At 39.9% G+C, this 25,857-nt stretch overlaps 1 protein-coding gene and 1 long non-coding RNA gene across 2 annotated transcripts in view; both read left to right on the top strand.

The window, feature by feature from the left end:
• Positions 1 to 25,857, top strand: part of DAB1 (DAB adaptor protein 1) — a 333,073-nt gene that overhangs the window by 110,385 nt on the left and 196,831 nt on the right. The window lies entirely within an intron of this gene.
• LOC130457043 (uncharacterized) lies at positions 313 to 12,901 on the top strand. Its single transcript, XR_008916027.1, has 2 exons — positions 313 to 3,053; positions 12,516 to 12,901. It is a non-coding gene; the product is annotated as an uncharacterized LOC130457043 (long non-coding RNA).

The raw sequence follows: 25,857 nt of genomic DNA on the forward strand, positions 1-25,857 counted from the left end.
GTTCAGCATCCTCTGTGGACCCTTCTCATTCTAAGTAGGCTCTGTAATTTGCATGATCAGGGGAAAGTCAATTAATCAAAGAGCCAACCAGTGTTTCTTAAGCACCTACTATGTAGCAGGTATTGTGCTGGGCTCTGTGGGTAGGGATAATAAGCACAGTGATTTGCTTTTCATAAGGAGCTTCCCTACTAATAAAGAAGGTAAGGAAGACAAAGAGACCTTTACTCTACTCTCTTTATTCCCATTCTATCTAAGATCTCTTTGTTATGTTTTGTTTTGTTATGTTTATGTTTTGTTATTATGAAAAGCAAAGTAGCTAGATATAAGGAAGTTTGGGAGGGAAGGTCCTAGCAGTTGGAGGATCAGGAGAGGTCTCCTGTAGATGGGAATCCTTGAGCTCAATGAAGAAAGAGGGGGCTTCTAGGAGGCAGAAGTGAGGAAAGAATGTCATTGATAACCTCCCTGGCCCTCTCATCTGTAATCTCACTGTGCCTCCATTTACTTATGTGTAAAATGAGGAGTTTGGACTAAATAACTGTTGAGATCCTCTTCCAGGTCTAAAAATGTGAACTAATGATCTTTTATAGCTAGAAGACCAAGTTATGGTAGGGACTCCTTTGGGGTATGTTTATATTTGATGTCTACTGAGTTTCCTTTCAACTCTCAGAGAAAGGCTGCTGGACCTGGAGGTAGATGGCCTGGGTTCAGATCTTGATTTTCCTCCTTACTATCGACATGATATTGGGCAAGTCACTTCCTTTGTCTGGGACCTGTAAAATGAGATGATTGGGCTAGATGATCTCAAAGGTTCTTCCATCTTAAAATCTGGGATGCTCTTGTCTCCGTGAAGTATTTTTAACAGCTGGTGCCTATTTCACTCCATGGAGACTGGCAGTTCTTTGGTTAAATCCCCACTTCATATTTTTTCTTTTTCTCCCCAGTGAATACAGGTAAAGCATCCCTAGTTAGTTTTGGCCTCTCTTTGCATTTCAATGATTACCCCAGTCTAGCTGCCAAAACCCTGCTATGCTATTAAGGCAGGCAGCCTGCTCACACAATCGATCCTCATCAAAAATTCTGAAAAATAACTAAAATAAAAAGATTTGGGGCCCAGTTTTCAAAGAGATTCAGACTGACCTCTAGCAGTCTCTCCTTTCCTGATGTTTTCATTTTGTTATTTGTTTTTTCCCTATTTTTTTCCTTTGAAAAATATATTTTTTTCCTTTTTTGCACCTGCAGCCCTATAAGGCAGCTCCCTCCCAAATCCACTTGCCTTGTTCTGGGAAAGGAGTATGGTTCCCTTTAAAATTCAGCTCAGAATCATGGTATTGAAATATTGAAAGAGGGTGGGGTATAGAGCCAGTGGAAACTAATTATAGAAATATCGGGTGGGATAATTGCCACCCCATGGCTCATTCAGAAGTCCCTCTGCCAGGCAGCCATCCACATTTAGACCTCTCATCGGAGTGGGGAAGGTACCTCCTGAAGTGGGAGTAGGCCAGGTCAGCTTCTGGCCAATGCTGCCTACATCTGCTGTTTGGGAAGCATGTTTCAAGCATATGCTTCTCTTCTAATACCTGCCAAAAACACAATGGTTGGCCTAGTCCCTTCCCTTCTTGGGGTAATGTCTCAGCTTCCCCAGCAAAGAACAGAATGGGTAAAGTCATTCACATGGAGCCAGGGAGATCAGAATTCAAATCCTACCTTAGCACTTATTGGCTGTGTGATTCTGGGCAAATTATCTTTGGCTCCCTGCCTCAGTTTCCTCCTCCTTAGGATGGAGATCATAATAGCACCTGTTACAGAATTGTATAGCTATAGAAATGTTTCCTACCATAAGTTTTTACTTATGAAGTTCTTCGCATCTGAGCTCTCTAGAAAGTGTAGCTGAGAGGCAGAGCTGGATTCTGAATCCTTGAATTTAGTCTTAAGTTCAGCAATGAAATGGCTCCTCAAACTGGAAAAGTAGCATCATCCCTTTTTTGCCCTAGTTTCCTCCTCTGTAAAATGAGGGACTCGGATGAGATGATGCTAATCAAAATAACACCTTTTTATGACAATTTAATAAAGGTTTACAAAGCACTGGATTTCCAGTAATCATGTAAGAAGTAAGTGCTGCAAATATGATGTCGCTGAAGTGCAAAGGAAATGAAGTAGCATTGGTAGAACTAGGATTTGAACTCAGTTCTGCTGACTCCATATTTTAACGTTTCCTCCACCTCTAATATTCTGTCCCTTTTTGTTCTTCTGTTTTGGGGGTCTTTGTTCTAAGTCGCAGATTTTAAACTTTCTTACATCCTGTGTTACTGTGTGGAGTAACTTGTTGGAAGGAGTCAAGCAGGCAAGCCTCTGTTATGTTGGGCAGTATGGTGCCTCAGGACAGAGGCTGGATGAAAGCAGACTGGGTCAGAATAACTCAGCATTGCCTTACTGCCTGGGTGATTCTGGGAAAATCACATGAGCTCTCTGAGTCTCTGTTTTCTCATTTGTAAGAGGATGGGCTTGCAATCTGAGATTGAGAGGTGAAAGGGACCTTTGGGGGATCACCTGATTCAACTCCATCATTTTATAGATGAGACAGATAAGCCCAAGGAGGTTGAATTGTCTTCCTTATAGTCCTATAGACAGTAAGTAGTTGTGGCATGATTCACACCCAGGTCTTTGTGAACTCTAACCTTTTTAGTGGCTATTCCACCATCTTGCTTGGTCTTCAGTTTAGTACCTATACATTCATCTTCCATGGGAGTAGCTATTTGGTTGCTCTCCATCTAGTTGATATTAAAGGCAAAAAGAATGACTTAACAAGGGTAAAGAACCTTGTCCCATAGAGAGTAAAGACTGCCATTACTGGTGGGTGATTTCCACCATCCCCCTCCCCATTGTGGTGTCATAGACATTTCCTTGGCCATGGACTGCTGTTGGAGCTGGAAGGCCAGTCCATTGTGACTTCCTTCTTAGCCCTCTAAGCACAGGGGACAAAATCCTCCTTTTTCCAGATGTGCACATTCTGGGGGCAGACTTTGAATAGAGTTGCATGTGTCTTCTTGGCTTAGGTATTTTGCATGGAGCTGTCATTGTTAAATTACCCATTATAGACTCTTTAAAGTGTCTATTAGTTAACGCAAAAGCTTTTAATAACCTTTTTTTTTCATGTCAGCGCTCAAAACCTTGTACTTTATGGATGGAGGGGAGTATTAACAAAGCTTCTGTTACATCTTCATTGGATGCCAGTTTAAAGGGAAGACTTTTTACAATGGAACAAAGGACTTCTAACCAGCAGCCCTTAGTTTTCTCTTGTGAAGCTAGGGAACAAGAGAAGGAAGGGAGGGAACCTAGAGGAGAGAGCTTTGGTGAATGTAAGAAGTGGGTGTTATTAGATAGGGGATGGAATTACTGTAGAAACCTATGTGATGCTTAAAAAAGGTAAGTCAGGCTCTTTCTGACCTACTGTTGTAGCTGTAAATTAACTAATTTCTGCTTCTCCCTCAAACAAGAGGGAGAATGCCCATCATCTGTTTGGGACTTTCTGGAAGACATCCCTGAATTAGCTTGAGCATTGACTGACTGCCCTCTACAACCATTTGAAAGAGGTTTTAGAAATGTATTTCCCAAACCCTTCATTTTACAGTTGAGGATATTGAGGCCCAGAGAAAGTCAATGATTTCTTCAAAATCACACAGAGAGTAAGCATCAGAGGTGAGATTTGAACCTACATCATTTGACTCTAGAATCAGTTCTCTATCTGTTAAACTATGGAGTCGAGCTTTTTTTTTTCCCCTTCAGATTCTGAAGATGAAAAATTTCAGTTAGGAAGGATTGCTGAGGGCATATGGTCCAACTGGCAACTGAGCAAAAATTCCTCTCCACAATTTATGTTCTAGCCAGATTAGCCTAATTGCCATTCGCCTTATGTGATGTTCTACTGCACACCAAGTTACCTTTACTCAGGCAATGGCCAGAAGGCTCTCTCTCCTCATCTCTGCCTCCTGTAACTCTTTGATCCCTTCAGGATTCAACTCAGGTGCCACCTTCTTTAATATCTATATCTATTTATATCTAGATAACTATCTATAGATATAGCTATCTAAATATCTATGTTTAAATAGCTGTATCTCTAGACAGATATTTCATTAAAAATTTTTGAGTACAGAATTCTATACTTCTATAATATAATATATGATCTATACTTTTTCATATATAAAATATATATTTCATACATAGGTAGCTTTAATTTATTCTTCTGAAAACTTCCCATTCTTGTCCTTTGGCCATTTATCAATTGGGGAATGAATGATATTCTTATATATTTGACTCAATTCTCTGCCTGTTTGAGACATGATAGCTTTTTTTCAGAGAAACTGACTATACAATTCCTCCCACCAGTTTCTTTATTTCTTTCTACTCTTCATTATATTGTGGTTTTTTTTGTAAAAACCCTTTTTATTTTAATGAAATCAAAATGATCCATTTTATATCCCCGAGCCTTTCTATCTTTTGTTTGGTCATGAATTCTTCCCTTATCCATAGATCAAATTATTCTATCTCCCTTAATTTGCTCATGTCATCCTTTGTGTCTGAACCATATTTGGTCATGGTATATGATATGAGATGGTGGTATATGCCTAGTTTCTGCCAAACTACTTTCCATTTTTCCAAAAAATTTTGTGGAAAAAATGAATTCTTGTCTCAAAAACTTGGATGTATGTTTTTAGCAAACTAGATTACTGTGGCCATTTAACCATGTATATGGTGTGCCTAATCTATTCCATTGATCCAATCCTTTATTTCTTAGCCAGTACAAGATTGTTTTCATCTGTTCATTGCTATCACTTTCTAAGAGAGTTGGAGATCTGTTATTGCTAGTCCACCTTCATTCACATTATTTTCCCAGTGATTTACTTGATATTCTTGACCTTTTCTTTGTCCAATTGAACTTCCTTGCTATTTTTCTCACTCTAAAATTTTTTGATAGTTCATTGGTATGACACTGAATTGAGTAAATCAATTTAGGTGGAATGAATCATTTTTATTATATTGTCTTGGACTATCCATGAACAGTTAATGTTTTTCCAGTTGTTTAGATCCAACATTATTTGTGTGAAAAGTGTTTTGTTATTGGCATTATATAGTTACTGGGTTTGTCTTGGCAGGTAAACTCCCAAATGGTTTATCTTGTTTGTAGTTATTTTATTTTGGATTTCTCTTTTTATCTCTTTTGTCTGAACTTTGTTCATAATTTATGGAAATGCTGATTTTTTATGTGGGCTTATTTTATACCCTGCAATTTTGCTAAAGTTTTAATTGTTTCAAATAATTTTTAGTTGATTTTCTAAGTATCAGTTGCTACCTTCCACAAAGACCTTTCCTGATAGCATCAATTATTAATACACATTCCACCTTTATATATATGAACATACCTGTGAATGCTATAACATACTTTATATATATATATATTTTTTTTATAGCTGTATACACAACATATGTCATTTAATCAATAAGGAATTTTAAGCATATACTGTGTGTTGGGTACTAAATCCAGGGCTGAGGATACAAAGAAATGCTAGATGTATATGTTTGTGAAAATACACACATATGTAGATATGTGTTCAATGTATTTTATATGTTTGTGTATATTTGTGTATATTATATAGCAGTAGTCTCTCGAAAGCCGAGTATGATGATTGTCTTTGTGCGTGAAGGAGATTTAAGTTGAAAAGTTGATGCACAGGGACAGTCCCACTCTCTCAGCGTTGGAAGCCTGGGTCCATTGGCATTAAAAGTCGTTACACCTGGAGACTTCCTCAGCTGCATTGGATGGCCGTGTTGTCTTTTGTGCTCCAACACACCCTAAGCACTCCACAGTGCTTTGCTGCGTCGCCATCTCAGCCGTTGAACCTTCTTGTTGGTTTCTTCCGTCTGTTCAGCCAAAGCAGTCTTCACATGCTGGGTGAGCAAAGCCCTGGTTCACCAGGGGTCGATGACCTGATGGCTACCCTCACAAGGTTTAGCCGGCCTGTCAAAGCCGTTGCCTGGGGTGTGGCTGCTGCTGCATGCTAGCAGCTACTAGGAGCCACATGTGAGAGCTGAGTGTCAGGTGAGGGTCAGAGGCTGGAGAGCTGCCCTAAGAGGGCACGACAAGCCTTCCATACCTTCATACCAAGGTGCTACCCCTCCCTGAGCACCCTATACACCCCTGTATATTATATATATAATATATATATGCCCACATAGAACATTTATCTTTAAACATGTTTTCTTCACTCATTGTTGATACATTCCTCAAGATTAGAGACTGTTTTCCTTTTTATTTCTTGGCATAACCTGTTCAGTGTTTGTCACATAGTAGGTGCTTAGTATATCTTTGCTGAATTGAAGTGGAAACCCAATAATTAATCCAACTATCTCTTGATGCTCACTAATTAGGGGAAACTCTTTGCATTTTAGGGTATCCCATTCCACTTTGGGAAGGTTTCAATTATTTGATTCATCCAAGTTTGTTCTCATCCCCCATTGCTAGCTTCTCCATCTCACAATTGAGATTCAATGTCCAGAAATGGTTTAAAAAGGCTCCCTTATTCATGAGAAAGAACACTATCGACATCCAGAGGAAGAACTGTGGGAATCAAAACACAGAAGAAAAACAACTGCTGGATCACATGGTTTGATGGTGATATGATTGGGGATGTAGACTCTAAGCGATCATCCTAGTGCAAACATCAATAAGATGAAAATAAATCTTGATCAATGACACATGTAAAACCCAGTGGAATTGTGCATTGGATATGGAGGAGGGGGAAGAGCTGAGGGAAAGAACATGAGTCATGTAGCCAAGAAAAAATATTCTAAATTAATTAAATAAAATTTTTCTAAAAAGTGAAAAAGCTCCCTTTAGTACAGACTGTATGTATAAAACACTGAGGGAGCAGGATCTCTTAGGACCCTTCCAGCTCTAAAACACTAAAATAATCTAATTTCCCTTCCATAGTTGGGTTTCCTAGAAGTTCTTCCCATTCTTCCTTCTTTCTGTTTCCTTGTCTTCCTTTCACATAGTACTTACTACCATTTAATTGTCTGAGTTGCTCTATAGCACTCCATTTACTCAAAGAGCAAATTTTCATTTGTATTGTTTTATGATTATCGAATTCCTTATATTCTCATTATTTTATGTTCAGTGAGTGTTTTGCATGAGCTAATCTTTAGGGAGAACCATATGCAAAGAGAGCAACTGCATCATTTTTACGAACACTGCCTCGGTTTTCTAAATCATTACCATCAAGCTATACTTTAATTTAATACATTTTATTGCCTCCCAAAGCATTTCCTATAAGTAGGATTTTTTTCCCCGGGTTTTAAAAGCAGCAACCACTTTAAAAAATTGAGGAGTTAAATGGAGGGGGAGGGGGAGTTTCCATGCATCTGTTGCTTCCTAGAAATTAAGCCCATCACTTGAGGTCTAGTCTGACGATGCTGGGCTGGGGTGGAGAGAGATGGACAAGGCATCCAACAGAGATGAGTAGGTAGGGTGTATAATGCCTCATTAGAGTTTAGGGCCTGATTAGGAATGAATTTACATGTTTGGGAAAGGTTAATGGCCTTCATGCCTTGAAGAAAAAGGAAGATGTCATGGACTGTGTCACACAGTAGCCACATAGCACGGTCCCGTGCATCAAAAAGAGTTAGCGGGAATGCCCATTTTTGATTTATCAGGGTGATTATCTTTGTTGTTTTTGCTGTTATGTTCCCGCATCTTCATTAGCATGGCTGACCCTAATGAAAGGTGCCAGATGACTCCAGTGACAAAAATTACCTTAATTAAACTTAATTGTCTAGATGAGTGTTGGGGTAAGACCTAGAATTATTAAAGTGCTTTCATTAATGACAGCTTGTCCTCATTAGGGTGTCCAGCATTTCATCAAATGCTCAAATAATATTTGTTAAGCTCTCTTGCGTGCCCGGCGCTCTCCGTGGCGAATTGCTACTTGACAATCTTTCTTCTCCCAGCACATAATGGACCAAGAAGAATGGATACATTTATTCCGACAGTCAGCTCACCAAACCAGGAATGCCGCGCTGGAATTTAGTGTCTTGGCTAAGACAAATCATACATGAAATGCTTCCCACTCTATTCCTCATTACTGCAGATTAAAGACGGCAAATTATCAAATTTCAGAATGAAGAGCTAGATCACCATGACATGAGGATGTTCCATGACTCTGAATTGGCGCCAGCAGTCACCATTTTGAAGACTCGCGGCGGTGCTGCAATATAATAATCTCAACAGATTTAAAATAATTCTTTGTGGCATCGTATGTAAGATGATGTAAGAAGTCCTATTTTCACGTGTGAACCTTAGAGTTGCTGTGAGGATTTTATTAACCACTTGAGTAGTTCTACCTTTAAAATATGCTCTCTTGGTGCTAACTGTATTTATGGTTGAGCACCATACATGAAAGAATTGGACCCATGCAGGAGTCTGTGGTCTTCTCATCATTATGGGTTGCCCATCTGAGGACACAAATGTATGAGGAAAATCATAAAAAAGAAAAAGAAAAAACATGTCTCTAAAACTGGAGGAAACGCAAACTTTCCATTTTACAAAAAAGGAAATTGAGGCTCAGGGAAGTGAAATGACTTGCCCAGATAGTACCAGAGGTAGGATCTAAATTCAGCTGCACTGACTCCAGAGCCAACATTCTTTTCACTAAATGAGAAGCCAGGATTTTAAATCCAGACTTTCAGAATGAAATCTAACAATCTCAGAAGTTCCTGCATATCAGACTTGACTTTTCTTCTAAGATTTTTCACTTTCCTTCATCTGTACAATGGGCACAGCAGTGCCCATCTTGTTAACCTGCCCAGGTTTGTGCACATGAACAGAGTTGAAAATGGCTGTGAAAATGTTTCGAAGCCATTCTGGGCTTTAGAATAGACAACTGAAAAACACTGAAGCACACAACTGCAATGCCAAGATAAAAAGTAATTAGTAATCTTTCAGTTGTTTTGGATCCTTCATGACCCCATTTGGGGTTTTCTTGGCAATGAAAATGTATTGATTTGCCATTTCCTTTTCCTCGTTTTACAGATGAGGAAATGGAGGCAAACAGGGTTAAGTGACTTGTCCAGAGTCATACATCTTTGTCAGAGGCCAAATTTGAACTCTAGACGATGGGTCTTCTTGGCTGCCAGCCCCACACTCTATCTACTGCACTACCTAGCTGCTGAGGGCTGAAAAGGATCTCCCCAAACCATCCAAACCATTCTGTTTCATTTCCTTCCACAAGTAATCTGCCTCCTGTGTTTTGTGCCCTGGTGGTGTCAGCATTACCAAATTTATACACTCAAGTTCCCAGGCCAACATGGAGTTTCTAGTCAAGTAGGAAGTTAAATAGAGGGTGGTGGACCTGCAGGTCTTACAGATTCTTTTAGGCTCTGAAATTTTGAGGTGGAAACCATGTCAATTCTATCTGCTTTTCTTTTGATCATTACTGTTTGTTTGGTTGATTGTGCACCCAGGAGAGGCGTCACAACAGGCTGACCATGGAAAGGTTGTGAATCCTTTTAGTCTCTCACAATAAAATGTAAGTAGGGTCTTCCCAGCTTTCCTGTTGATAGGCATATTGCTGATGCTCTTAAGAAGTATTTTCTGATAGATTGGATATCAGTATATGGCAGCCAGATAACTCTGCCTATAGAATGAATGGATGAATGGCTGAATGGAAGACAAATCATTTATTAAGCCTTGACGATGCATCAAATAAGCATTAGGTATAGAAATACAAAAAATGACCAGTAACTTACCTAGAAAAGCTTACATTCTAATGAGAAAGCAATATATCTAGTGAAATGGTGGCCAGAGAGAGTATGATAAAAGACTCAACTCTGAGAGTTCTCTGATATTATAATTGATGGTAAGTTATTTATCCCATCTTAGCGTCAATTTCTAACTCATGAAATTATTGTGAGAAAATGATTTATTCATAAATAAGAGCTGTTACTACAATTACTATTTACTACTACTACTACTACTACTACTACTACTACTACTACTACTACTACTACTACTACTACTACTACTACCACTACCACTACCACTACCATTACTACCGCCACCACCACTTCATTTATTTTGTTTTTTTTTTTTCAGGGAGCTAAATGAGATCAGCAATATCATAGAATATCGTGGGTTTATAGGTAAAAGGAACTTTAGAGACCATCTATTCCAATCTCCTCATTTTTATAAATAGGGAAACTGAAGTCTAAATAGATTAGGAGACCATAGAGGTAATCTAATTGTCCAGCCTCCTCATTTAATAGAAGAATCTTCCTGTAGAGAAATTAAGCAACTCGTCTAAGGTTATACAGGTATCAAGGGACAGGTATATTTTGAACCCATACCTTGTGACTCTGGAGTCAATTTCTCATCTTATTGTATCTCTTAAGTTATCTGAATCCCCTCTTCAGCCCCCCCCAACAAGACACTTTCGAATGAGTCCTTAACTTTTATTATAGTATTCAAAATTTTTAATATCCATGTTTTGAAAACACATCCAGGGCAACTGGGTGGCTCAGTGGAATGAGAGAGTTTAGAGATGGGTGTCCTAAGTTCAAATCTGGCCTCAGACACTTCCCAGTTGTGTGACCCTGGGCAAGTCACTTAACCCCCATTGCCTAGCTCTTACGGCTCTTTTGCTTTGAAACCAATACATAGTATTGATCCTGAGACAAAGGGTGAGGGTTTAAAAAAAAAAGAAAACACATCCAATCTCCTTTCCTCTTCTGGATACAATTTCATTTTTCCTCCTTCCAAAGGCTAAGAACATATGGGTTCCCTATGGGGACATTCAAAAAGTCTCTTGCAAAATATGATCTATTGGGTGGTATTTGGGCAATATTATAAAGCTGAACTTTTATCAGCAATTATCTGCAAGAAACAAGTCAATCCTTTCCTTCCAATCCAAGTTCTTGTAACTGTAGCCTAAAAGAGCCTTCTTTTCCCTGGGGCACACACAACCTAGTTATCTTCCCAGATTATGCTGACCTTCGAAGACCAAGTCCTGTTAGCGCTTCCTAATCCAAAAATAATTACTGTGTAACAGCCCAAGCCTTGTCGAGACAAAGGGTTATTTGTGAGGAATTTCCTGTATGGAGAAAATGGTTTTGTGGGAAATCAGAAACCCTCCAATAAATTCTCCCGAGCTTATGCTATCTTCTTTCTTGGAATGCCCTTCATCTTTGACACTAATAGGACACTTGGGTCATGCTGCCGAGTCCGGAGGAACTGAGTAGCCATCAGTAGTGACACTGAATTTCACAACCCAAGGGTAGAAATGAAGCTCCCAAGCCATCTCTCCATCCAAACACAAATGCAAACTGAGTACTGGAATTCAGAGGAAGTGAGGATGGGGCCCTCTGCCAACCCAAAGAATTGTATCACAATAATAAAGCTGACAGAGCTTTAGATATTAATAATCTTAATTCTGATTAGAAAATTGTCTTATAAGTGCTTTCCTCACAGCAGCCCTTTGTCCTAAATAGCACCATTATCCCCACTGTGCAGATGAGGAGATCAAGACTTATAGGCAAAGTGACTGACTCAGCTAAGAAGTGGAAAAAGTAGGAGTCAAATCCACATCTCTTGAAAAGAAGGCTACCGTTCTTTTAATGAGAAGTGATTTTCTCATTTGAGTAGAATTACTAGCCTCCATCTGGGAGGCTCTTGGGAGTGGTACTGGATTTAATGATGGAAGAATTCAGTTTAAATTCTACTTTTGTCATTCCCTACCTCTGTGACCTTGACCAAGTTCTTTGTGCCTCAGTTTCTTCATCTATAAAATGAGGAACTTGGACAACACAGGCTTTTAAGGATTCTTCCTGCTCTCACTCAGGGCATTCATCATCACCCTACATTACCTGCCCTCTCCACCTTTCCAGGCTTCTTACACCTTACTCCCCACTACGTACTCTCTGATCCTGTGATAATGGCCTCCTTGCTGCCCCTTACACTACACTACACTACACTACACTAACCATCTCCTATCTGGGCATTTTGCCCTACTGCCTCTCATGCCTAGAATGCTCTCCCTCCCTTTCTCCACCTCTTGACTTTCTTTAACTGCCAGGAAAATCCCATCTTCTACAGGGAACTTTTCCCAATATCTCTTAAATCTAACAACTCCAATCTCCAATTTATTCCTTCTATAACTTGTTTATACACAATTGTTTGCCCACTGTTTCCCCCATTAGATTATGAACTCTTTGAAAGCAAAAATTTCTCTTTTGTCTTCCTTTCTCTCTCTGGAGTTTAGCACAGTTTCTGGCACATAGTAGGTACTTCATGAATGTTTATTTACTGACTGCACCTATGATTGGTCCTTTGTTGGGGTGTTTTTGGTTTGATTTTGTTTTCCTAAAATTCTGCTTTATGTTTTCCCTGAGCTTTGCGGAATTTTTGAAAGATTTCACTCACTGCTAATATTATTTAGAAAAGATTACAGCTAGGGCTTTCTTGTTTTCAGACAAAAGCAAAGAAATCTTAATTGGAGTACAAAAACATGCAACTTGGGTGCTTGGTGATGAGATGGATTGAGTCTTGGGACCCTCAGAAGACATGCTCAGCCATGGCTTTGGCTGGATTTTCAGCAAAGTGTTCACGGCTTGTGGGTGCCTGGAAGAGGGATCAGGGTGAAGCTACTCTGATTGAAAGGGGATTTTTCCACTCCCATCTGACTCCTGCAAAGACAATAAGGATGGAAGTGCTTCAGCGAATTGGAGGCAGTCATCATATCCAGCAACCAGCTGCCTAACCACAGATACCTTATCGATCCCATCTCTTTGGCCAGGAAGCTTCAAGCTACAAAATTGGATACATAATAATTGAGAAAATAAAGGATGTATGAACTAATTTGGGGGAAAATATGCCCAACTTATTAAATTCTTCCCTAAACCAAACCCCCCCCAAAAAATAGGACTCAGATGTTCTCTAATTAGTCATTCAATTAAAGCCTAGCATCTACAGCGTGCTTGGCACTGTGTTCTAGAATTAATATGAATAGTAATGGCTGACAGGTACATAGTATCATTAATCAGTAAGAATTTATTAAGGACCTACTATGTGCCAGATGCTAAGCTAGGTAGTAGGGAGCTTACCTTCCATCTGGAAAGATGGATATAAATTATGAGCTTGGTAAAGAAAATCCTGGAAGAAAGGTAGTGTGAAGGTAGGCTTGAATTCCCATCTTTTGGCCCCTTGAGATACTGCTACTGACGGTAACCCCTAACTATACCTCTTATAATCCATTTTACCTTCAGGGAAATCAATTTCCCTTATTGAATTTCAGTTTTCTCATCTCAGAAATAGAAATGATAATGTTAGCTACACTTATTTCCTACACAAAACCTTTCCTGATTCTTCCCACTTCAATTATAGGCATGTTCTCCTTTTTTTTGGATAATTTTAATTAATTAATTTAGAATATTTTCCCATAATTACATGATTCATGTTCTTTCCCTCCCCTCTACCCACCCCTCTCCCATAGCTGATGTGCAGTTCCACTGGGTTTTACATGTGTCTTTGATCAGGATCCATTTCCATATTATTGATGTTTGCACTAGCGTGGTCATTTAGAGTCTACATCCCCAATCATATCCCCTCTACACATGTGATCAAGCAGTTATTTTTTCTTCTGTGTTTCTACTCCCACAGTTCTTCCTCTGGATATGGATAGTGTTCTTTCTCATAGATCCCTCCGGGTTGTTCAGGATCACTGCATTGCCACTAATGGAGAAGCCCATTACATTCGATTGTATCACAGTGTGTCAGTCTCTGTGTACAATGTTTTCCTGGTTCTGCTCCTTTCACTCTGCATCACTTCCTGGAGGTTGTTCCAGTCTCCATGGAATTCCTCCAGTTCATTATTCCTTTGAGCACAATCATATTCCATCACCAACATATACCACCATTTGTTCAGCCATGCCCCAATTTTCCAATTTTGGCCACCACAAAGAGCGCAGCTATGAATATTCTTGTACAAGTCTTTTTCCTTATTATCTCTTTGGGCTACAAACCCAGCAGTGCTATGGCTGGATCAAAGGGCAGACAGTCTTTTAGTGCCCTTTTGGCATAGTTCCAAATTGGCTTCCAGAATGATTGTACCAATTCACAACTCTACCAGTAATGCATTAATGTCCCAATTATGCAACATGCTCTCCAACATTTATTATTTTCCTTTGCTGTCATGTTAGCCAATCTGCTGGGTGTGAGGTGATAACTCAGTTTTTTGATTTGCATCTCTGATTCATTTTCTCATTCTTAAAAAGGCTTTGTATTTACTTTGTACACACTTTGTATTTGCTTATATGTATATGTTAGAACCTTTGGGGAGCCTGGAAGCTCCTTAAGGACAGGAACTCTTGAGTTTCTTTGGCTTTGTTGTCAATCATAGACACTTAATGAAAGTTTTTGGAATTTAGTCAACTGAAATAGTGGATTTAAGGCATTATGTGTATGCTGGCATGTACTACATATACTTTATTATACATGCATACATATATGTGGGTGTGAGCATGTGTATGTATATGTATACAAAGAGTCATTTGAATTATTCACAAGTGGCACTCAGACAACTCCCTAATCCTCAGGACACAACCACTGCAGAGACTAAGCAGAGAACACTTACTGTCCTGCTTCTAAAAGCAAAAAATTACAGTTTAATTTAAAAAACAAAATTTTCATTTTATCCTAATGAGCAATTCTCAATTGCAGAGGAGACTACCTCACAACCCCTGATGTGATTAGATGAGCAGAGAGGGACTTTTTCTTTCTTTCTTCCCCATTGCATTTTGGTATTTCTGGCTCCCTGGGCCTCTGTCAGAAAGGAAAGGAGCTTGTTTGTTCTTTATGGAAATCCAGCTGTGTACCCATTCCATTCCCAAAGCTTTGCTGGATGCCCCCATTTTGGCTGCCTTCCTTTCTGCTCTTAAAGGGGCAATGGATCTCCTGAACATTTCAGTGAATGATGAATAAGTTCTTAAATTCATTTAGCCATTGCTTCAGGAGCATGGAGTCCCATTACATCACAGGAGCCAGTACATTAGCCTAATACTACATTAAGCATTAGTTTGGGGGTATTTTTAGGGAGATAGCCATTCAATTTCATTTTTTCCTGGGGAATAATCAGGACTAATATATCTAATAATAATGAAAAACTTTGTTGCAGTTTTGTTTTTGAGATTTTTGTTATGCAGTAAAACCCCTGGCTCTGCAGCCATTAAACCGGGATCTGAATCCCTACCTAATGTCCTAGTAACTGTGTGATCTTGGGCCTATCATTTAATTTCTGTGGATTGTCTCCATTTCTTCATTTGTAAAATGAGGGGGTTAGACTCAAGAACCTATAAATTCACTTACTTAGAGATCCCTTTGACTCTAACTTTTACAAAGCATTTTCCTCTCAACAAATATGGGATACAAGTAGTCTATTTTGTCTTTTTTGCCTTCAGCACCGAGGACAGTGACTGGCACATAGTAGATGCTCAGTGCTGCATGCTTTAACTCAAAAGGATCTGAGTTCAAAATCCCACTTCAGACACTAGCTGTGTGACCCTGGCCAAATCATTTAGCCAATCTTTGCCCCAGTTTCCTCAAATGTTAAATGAGGATAACAGCAACTATCTTGCAGGTTGTTGTGAGGCACAAATGAGATAAAATGTGTATTGTTTAGCACTGTGCCTGACACATAGTAATAAATAATTAGCAATTATTCTTATTGATTGGTCAATATGGAAAGCATTATTGCCTCGTTTTACAGTTAACAGCTGCTCAGATGAATTCAATGACTTATAAGACCATAAAGTAAAAAGTTATAAAAGACTTCAGAACATCTAATCCCACATTCTCTTTGGAAATAAAATCAATGGTGACTTCTAGAGAAAAGACCACTTATTCAGGGTCCCAAAGGAAGTACAGGAAGTACATTCCTGAGCTGTGCCTAGACCCCAGCTGTCCTGACTCCATGACCAAGGCATTGTCATGAGCATTAAGAAATTTCCACTGAGTTCTCATTTAACTGTTTATTGTGTCATACATACATAAGGATCAACCAGTCAATCAACAAAGAGGAATGAAGGGCCTACTATATGCCAGGCCCTGCACCAAGGGCTCCAGATAGGAAGATTAAGATATAGTCCTTATCCTTAAAGGTCTCCTCAAATGCTAAATAAAGAACTGAAAAAATTCTTAGAGACTGCCTGGTCTAACTCCCTTTTTATAAATATGGAAAGTGAGACCTGGAGAGCTTAACTACTTACCCTGGGTCACACACACTTTATAAATTAGGAAACCAAGGCCAGGAGAAGTTAAATGACACCCCCATGGTCATGGAACTAGTTAGTATCTTAAATAGAATTTAAACTTAATTTTTCTAACTCAGTGCCTAACATGATTTCCATTAAACCAAACTGTAGAAGGGTTGTGATTAGATATTTTTTAATGTAGCTGCTTTTTTTGGCATAAGGAATATTCTAGTTAGCAATGTATAGTCTTAGAGAGCTTCCTAGCTCAGAAAGAGGTTAAATGACTTACCCAGGTTCACACACTAAAGAGATATTTCTTGGGTGAGAGAGGAGGCCAGGACTTGTCCTCCATTTTCCCTACCTATGAGTCTAACTATCTAGTCATTGTGCCACACTACTTCTATGAAAAGCCCTGGATGTGTGAACTATCACTATTACCTCCTACCTTACAATTCTCATGACTTCTTCCCCTTTTTAGGAGACAGCCAGGACAGTAAAATCCTTGGTAGACAAGTAAGAATCAATCCATCTTCCACTGTCCACCTGATTCACTTTCTTTACTGACCCACAGGCTCAGTTGCCAAGATTATTCTCAAGTCTTCTGACTGAAATACAGCCTGATATTCAATTAAGGAGCTGATATTATTCCTCAAGTAATTGGAATGAAGCTATAAATTGCCAGGAAAGTGCCCAGATTCCTGGTAATCCTTCACCTCACTAACAATGCATCTCTGCCTGCGTAATAGACCTCCTTTGCTACTCAGCTCCACAGGTGGTGTGTGGATAAAGTGGGGCACAACAGAAATGGTCAGCTCTTGCGTGTGGACGTAGGGTGGAGGGTGATGCCTGATTTCTGGATTTGGGCTGGGTTCAGTATTCACAAGGACATTCCACCACGCAGTCCAGGCTCTTGGTGATGGCAGCAAAGCCTCTTTATTGAATTCTGGACTGCTTATTTCATCAAGGCTTATATACTGTTATTTTAGAAGTAACTTTCCATTGTTTTTCTAGGTCTTGTGGAGATTAAACATGATTCTGAGAAGAAGCTATGGGCCTTCTCATTAATAACAGTTTAAAACAGTCTCTTTTCTGTCTATAGATAGGGCATCATACGTAGATAGAGACAGAAACCAGAGAGATTCTAGAAACACAGGGATAGAGTATATTTTCATGGCTCTCTCTCTCTATATATATATAGACACATATATATTATGTATGTTGTATAAATGCACTGACAATAAGCATACATGTATGCATGCACTATGTAGTATCCACATGCAAAATATAACCACCTAATGTAACATAACAGCATAATATTACATTACAACAGCATAGATGACATCACATAGCATTGTAAAGTAATGCATTATAATAACACATAATATAGTGAGAGGATATTTTGCAGATTCTGGAAGCAAACATTGGATCAGATTTTAGAGCTGGAGGGACTTCCCATGACTTCAGGGATAATCTTTGAAATGTTGATGTAAACTCTAAAATCAAGGCTGAATGACCAGTTGTTGGGTATGTTTTAGTGGAACTTTCTTTTGGGTATGGATTGGACTTGATGAAGTCCTTTCGTTGTCCTACTATGCGCCATAGTCTTTGTTAAACAATGGAGATACCCAACTGAAATGAATATGGAGGAGTTAGGAGAGTACCTTAGAGGTAGGTGGGGTAGTTTGTGCAATAGCATGGAGAAGAGAGATAAATCTGTGCCTAATAGAAAAGTTTATGTTTGATCCTATAAGCATTAAGGGAGCCACTGGAGCTTATTGAGTAGAGGAGTGACATGGTCAAACCTGAACTTTACAGAATTCCTCTAGCAGCTGATTACAGGTTAGATAAAAGTGAGGAGAGACTGTAGGCAAGGAGACCAATTAAGAGACCACCATAATACCCTAGGAAAGAAGGAATGGGGGCATGAACTAAGACAGGAACTTTGTGGCTAGAGAGAGGACCCAGGAAAAAACATCAAGATTTGGTAAATGACTGGGTATTTATGATTAATCTGAGGAAGGAAGAAAGGATGACACTGGCGTCACTAGGTGGATTATGGTACCCATTACAGAAATGGGAAATTCTAAAAAGAGGAGAATGAAAAGATAATTGGTTTTATTTTGTATAAGATGAGTTTGAGATGTTTACAGGATATCAAGTTCAAAATACCCAATAGACAGTTGGTAATATGGAACTGGAATTCAAAATTAGGGTTAGAATTACAAATGGATGGATGGGTGAATGGATGGATGGATGGATGAATGGATGGATGGATGAATGGATGGATAGATGTAGATGATTCATCTGAATAAAGATTGTGATTAAATAAATGGCAATTGATGAAGTCACTAAATGAGAAATGATAGAGACAGAAGATGAGGGACCAAAGACAGAATCTTAGGGTAGACTCACAGTTAGGGGGTGGCTGGATTGCCACAATTTACATATCTGCCTCTTTGAGTTTTGACATTGTTGAACTTAGAGCAGCTAGGTATCATAGTAGATAGAATGTCAAACTTAGAATCAGGAAGACTTGTCTTCCCAGCCTCAGATACTTCCTACATGCATGAATTTAGGTAAATCACTGAACCCTCTGGTCCTCAGATTCCTAATCTGTGAAATGAGCTGGAGAAGGAAATGGCAAACCACTCCAATATCTTTACCAAGAAAATCCTAAATGGGGTGAGGGAGAGTCAGACACAACTGAAATACAACTGCACTAAAATACTTAAACTTGTGGCTTGGTGACAAAGTGATATTTGAGTTTCCTGTGAGCATACCTTTTTGTAACTTCTCCTTTCTCCACTTCAGATGTCCCAAGGTAGTCAAGGAAGCCAGACATATAATTCATTTGATCTGTGTCTAAAAGAATAGTAGAGCAGTTGTCAGTGACTTACTGTGATTGGCTGGAGGGAAATCTGCAGATGGGGCAGCAGAGCCAGATGTGGGTGATTCTGTCCATGATCCTGAACAGGTGTTGGGATTCCCCCAGATTGTCTTGTAACCTACTTCCGCCAAAAAAAAAAGGCCCTGAAAGATGGCTTGTTTCCTGTTCCTCTGCATCTTTCTCCCTAAGGTGGCAGGAATATATTCATCTATGTGGCCTGCACAGACTGGCTGCCTCTCTGAAAAATTAATGATCAAATCAAAGGCTGAAGCACTCTTCTCCCAAGTGGTTCTTTTGCCCTTCAGAAAACGGCCTTGCTAGGGTCCTCTGCCTTGTCAGCAGCATTCAAATCTTCACTTCTACTTTCTGCATCTCTAACATGGCAGCCCAAGGGTGCTATGTACCCACTTGCATCTTACTGTTTCCGAGCTCATGTGGGAAAAGATTCTCTCACCATTTTAAGAATTTAAATTTATTCTTAGTTGTTTGGGCAAGGCTGGTTTCCAAACCTAAGCATTTTTCTTTGTCTCCTTTCACTCCCCATTTATTTATTTTCTTTCTTCATCCATCTATTTTAGCCTCAGTTTCCTCATTTTTGAAGTGAGAGAATTGTACTGGACAGTATCTAATGTCCAATTCATCTCTAGAATTGTAATGCTAGAAACCTTTTCTCCTCCTATTATATGATTTTTATAGAACTTTCCAGTAATTTGAGTGCTTTACCTATATTATTTTATTTGATCTCTGCAACAGCAGGGTGACATAGTATTTAGAGCCCTGGACTTGATCCCACTTCAGACAGTTACTAGCTCTGTAACTGGCCAAGTGAACTCACCACTTTGGACCTCAGTTTCCCCATCTGTAAAAATAAGATGGTTTCTATCATTCCTTGTAACTCTAAATCTATGATCCTATGACACTCAGAGCCTCTGAACTACCTGAACTGAGAAGTAAGCATCTTTTTTACATCCCCAGGAAATGAATATTCAGAGATGGAACGTGATTCACTTACAGTCACACAGCTAGTTGAGAGATTCTTTACACTAGATGAAGGTTTTCATGAAGTCATTCTTTTATAACAATTCCTATCCTGAATAGCGCCCTCCTCCAGAAGGTGACTGGATGGGTAACAGTGGCAGATGGGAAGATGGTAAAATGATATGATGGATGACCCCTGCTCCCTCAGGTTGAGCTCCACAGCTTAGCTGATGGTTCTATAACGACTAAGCATCCGTGCCGACTAAAACTGAGCTGTCCATCCCTGTTTTCTCGTGTTTTCTGTAAGAAACGAGGAATGTGTAAATAGTTGACATCTTTAAAAGCTTAAAGAAAATTACGTTTTCAAACTCTTAATGTATTATATAGTATTGTGCCACTGACCACCCTCAACCCATCCTGGCCCAAGACATTTAAGAACCAATTGAGGATGGCTGGACAAATATCTGGCATCACTGAGGATATCTTCTTGTCGTTATTTTCTCACCTATTGCTGGAACTCATATGAGATGGCTGAATAGCAGGATGACTTAATGGGCCACCCTTTTCTTCTGATTCCCATCTATATCCTTAGCCTCTCAGAACCCATCCAGGTTGCTAGACTTCTCATGTCTCCAAGGAGATGACAATTAATAGCTCCATTCCTTCTGGATAGATAGATACAGGACCAGCCAACTTTACCTTCTGTCCCATTTCTCAAACTTGCAGACCATTAGCTCTGTCATCTGACCTACTCGTGTAACCCAGACTCCTGTGTCCTTCTGCTTTAAAGACTCCTGCACTTTCCCATCCACCCTGAAGATAAACTTTCATTTATGTATTTCCTCCTTTAATCTCAATGTGTGCTCCTTGAAGTCAGGGACTCCATTGTTTTTTTGTTTTGTTTTGTTTTGTTTTTTTCTGTTTCTATCCCCAATGTTTTAGGACTGAAGTTGCTACATAGTAAGCATATAATAAAGGACTCTACTTTCTCTTTTCTTTTTTTCCCTTTCTCTTCTTTTCCCTTATCTCTTCTTTTTTTTTCTTTTCTTTTCCTCTTCATTCCAGGAAAAGAATCACAGAACTGTCCTGATAGTCAATAAGACCTAGGTTCAAACCCCACTTCAGAGGCATAGCTGTGTGACTCTAAGCATTTAATTTGTCCATACCTAAGATTACTGTTGAAAATTATAAGATTGAGATACTTTCCCAGTCTATATTCATGCAGAAATTCCCTAAACTTCAGGTTCCATTCAGATAAAAGAAAGAATGAAAAGAATCCGGGAACCTTGGGGAAGACTTTGTGAGCTGATATAAGTGTCGTAAGCAGAACCCAGAAAGCAGTACATATAATGACCCCAAATGAAATGGAAAGAATGCTGAAAAGGATGCAAAAATTGAGCAATTCTTGGGGCCAGTTTTGATTCTAGGATGACATAAAGAAAGGTATCTTTCTCAATTAGAGGGAGAGATGGGAGGCTACAGGTCAAGAGTTGCACATGCCCCCACTTAACTATTTGCTTTTGTTATAATGAAGGAATCATTAGAGAGGGGAGTGAGATATTACAGGATAGACCTATTATGGAAAAGCTGACAGCATCATTGAGGAGAGAGGTGGCCCAGTGGATAGAGTGCCAGGACTATAGTTAGGTAGACTCATCTTCTTGTGTTCAAATCCAGTCTCAGACACGTATTAGCTATGTGGCCCTGGGCAAGAGACCTAACTCTGTTTTGTTCCAGTTTCCTCTTCTGACAAATGAGCCAGAGAAGGAAATGGCAAATGACTCTAGTATCTCTGCCAAGAAAACCCCAAGTGAGGTCACAGAGAGTTGGACTCAACTGAAATAACTGAACAACAACAAAAGACATCATTAATATATAACTTTTTTTAAAATAGCTTGTCTGGCCAGTAAAGTCAGACAAATGGCCTGACATTAATATGCTTATTCTATTGCTCTTTGAAGACTCCCTTAAGTTTTCTGCCATATTATTACACTCAGCCATTACCCAGAGGCTCTCATCAGATGTTTGATAGCTGTTTGCTTTTGGATTAAACTCCATTTATTGCAGCCCCATTAAAACCATGACTCAGGCCAATAAAAAGGTCCAGCGCTACCAAGGAGAAATCCAGGCACCCATTACTGTGGCCTAGACGGCAGGAGAGCTCATTGCTTTACAGGGTAGTGAATGGGAAGTTGAGCCTGAAGAGGATGTCACATAAAATCGGCCTTGGACTTAACAATAAAAGCTGTGGGGAGTGATTTCAGGAAATATTGCCCAATAGAGCAAGCTCGTATTTTTTTCTTTTATCATCATTTTCTGAACAGTCATGAATTCTTGGAGAAGTAAACTTCAGATTTTCAACTAGATGTGCTCTTTGCCCCAGGCCAGGGCTGGCTACCATGAAACAAAACAAGGATCTGCCTGTTATGCACAGGGAAAGAAGCTCTAGGCCCCTGTGGGAGGTTTGGTCCTGTATTATCTTTGGTGACTCCTGATGGAGTTCCTAGCTCGGACAGGATGAGACACAGAACAAGACAAGGAAATGAGAAAGGAACCAATTGAATGAGAGCATCTCTAAAAACCCTTTTGGTTTGGGCAGGCTATAGCCCGAACCTAACATTCTTTGTTAAAGGTCTTTCTCAGCCATCAACTTCCATATTCTAAGAACCCTCTCATTTCTGATTTCCTCTGCTCTAAGTGCCCTTCTGGCTCTGATTTTCCCATTTTAAGACCCCTTCAAGCTCTGACAATCCCCATTCTAAGACCCCTTGAAGCTGACATTCCCTATTCTAAGACCCCTTCTATCTGAAATTTCCCATTCTAAGTCCACTTCTATATGATATTAACCATTCTAAGACTCCTAATTCTGACAATCCCCCTTCTAAGACCTCTTCAACCTCTGACATTCCCAATTATAAGAACCCTTCTAACTCACATTCCCCTTCTCAGACCACTTCTATCTGACATTCCACATTCTAAAACCCCTTCTACCTCTGATATTCCCCAATCTAAGAACCCTTCTAACTGACATTCCCCTTTCTAAGACCCCTTCTAGCTGACATTCCACATTCTAAGACCACTTCTGTCTGATATTCCCCATTCTAAGATCCCTTCTACCTCTGACATTCCACATTCTAAGACCCCTTCTAGCTCTTTCTCCATTCTAAGATCCCTTCAAGCTGACATTCCCCATTTTAGATGCATTCTAGCTCTGACATTCCCCATTCTAAGACCCCTTCTAACTCTGACATTCTCCATTCTAAGATCCCTTACAGCTGACATTCATCATTCTAAGACCCCTTTTAGCTGACATTCCCCAATCTAAAACCCCCTGTAGCTCTGATATTCCCCATTCTAAGACCCCTTCTACCTCTGATATTCCCCATTCTAAGACCCCTTCTACCTCTGATATTCCCCATTCTAAGACCCCTTCTTTCTGACATTCCCCAATCTAACACCCCTTCTGTCTGATATTCCCCATTCTAAGACTCCTCCTACCTCTGACATTTCCCATTCCAACACCCCTTCCAGATGTCTTCCCAATTCTATGACCCCTTCTACCTCTGACATTCCCCATTCTAAGAACGCTTCTGTCTGATATTCCCCATTCTAAGATCCCTTATATCTGACATCCCCATTCTAAGACCCTTTCTATCTGGAATTTCCTATTCTATGACACCTTCCAGCTGACATTCCCCATTCTAACACAACTTCCGCCTGATATTCCCCATTCTAACGCACCTTCCAGTTGACATTCCCCTTTAAGATCCTTTCCAGCTAACATTCCCCATTCTATGACTCCTAGCTCTGACATTCCCCATTATAAGACCCATTTTTTCTGACATTCCCCATTTTAAGACCCTGTCTACCTCTGACATTCCCATTCTAAGACCCCTTCTATCTGGCAATCCCTATTCTAAGAACCCTTCTACCTCTGACCTTCCCCATTCTAAGAACACTTCTATCTGATATTCCCCATTCTAACACTCCTTCTACTTCAGACATTCCCGAATCTAAGACCCCTTCTACCTCTGACATTCACCATTCTGAGACCCCTTCTATCTGTCATTCCCTATTCTAAGATCCCTTCCAGCTGACATTACCCGTTCTAAGACTGCTTCGGGCTCACATTTCCCATTCTATCACCCCTTTCAGATGACATTCCCCATTCTAAGACCCCTTCTACCTCTTACATTTGCTATTCTAAGACCCCTTCTGTTTGATATTCCCCATTCTAATATCCCTTCTGCATGACATTCCCCATTCCAACACACCTTCGATCTGACATTGCAGTTTTAAGATCTTTTCAGCTAACATTCCCCTGTCTAAGACTCCTAGCTCTGACATTCCCCATTCTCAGACTTCTCCTATCTGATATTCTCCATTCTAAGACACCCTTCTACCTCTGATATTCCCCATTCTAAAACCCTTTTGTCTGACATTCCCCATTCTAAGACCACATCTAACTCTGACATTCCTCATTCTAATACCCCTTCTAGGTCTGACATCCCCTTCTAGGTCTGACATTCCCCATTCTAAGACACCTTCCTTCTGACATTCTCCATTCTAAGACCCATTCTACCTCTGCCAGTTCCCATTCTAAGACCCTTTCTACCTCTGACATTCCCCATTATAAGACCCCTTATTTCTGACATTTCCCATACTAAGTCCCCTTCAACCTCTGACTGTCCCCATTCTAATACCCCTTCTGGCTGACATTTCCCATTCTAACACCCTTTCCAGATGACATTCCCCATTCTAAGACCCCTTCCAGCTCTGACATTCCCCATTTAAGATACTTTCCAGCTGTCATCCCTCAATCTAAGACTCCTTCTAGCTCTGACATTCCCTATTCTAAGACTTCTAACTGACATCCCCTATTCTAACACCCCTTCCAGCTGAAGTTCCCCATTCTAACACCCCTTCTATCTGACATTCCCCATTCTATCACCCCTTCCAGCTGACATTCTTGATTCTAACACCACTTCTAGCTCTGACATTCCCTATTCTAAGACCCCTTCTTTCTGACATTTCCCATTCTAAGTCCCCTTCAACCTCTGACTATCCCCATTCTATGACCCCTTTTAGCTCTGACATTCTCCATTTAAGATACTTTCCAGCTGACATTCCCCATTCTAAGACTACTTCTTGCTCTGACATTCCCCAATATAAGACCCCTTCTATCTGACATTCCCCATTCTAAAACCCCTTCTGTCTGCCATTTCCATTCTAAGACCCCTTCTACCTCTGCCAGTCCCCATTCTGGGACCCCTTCTATCTGGCATTCCCCATTCTAAGTCTGCTTCCGGCTGACATTTCCCATTCTAAGACCCTTTCTACCTCTTACATTTGCTATTCTAAGACCCTTTCTGCCTGATATTCCCCATTCTAAGGCCCCTTCTACCGCTTACATTCCCCATTATAAGACCCCTTCTACCTGACATTCCCCATTCTAAGACCCATTCTGTCTGACATTCCCATTCCAAGACCCCTTCCAACTGACATTCCCCATTCTAATACTCATTCTAGCTGACATTCTCCATTCTAACACCCCTTCCAGCTCTGACATTCCCCATTCTTTTTTTTAAAATATATTTTATTTGATCATTTCCAAGCATTATTCGTTAAAGACATCGATCATTTTCTTTTCCTCCCCCCCACCCCCCATAGCCAACACGTAAGTCCACTAGGCATTAGATGTT

Source organism: Monodelphis domestica, chromosome 2 (assembly GCF_027887165.1).
Source record: "Monodelphis domestica isolate mMonDom1 chromosome 2, mMonDom1.pri, whole genome shotgun sequence".
NCBI classification, from domain to species: Eukaryota; Metazoa; Chordata; class Mammalia; order Didelphimorphia; family Didelphidae; genus Monodelphis; species Monodelphis domestica.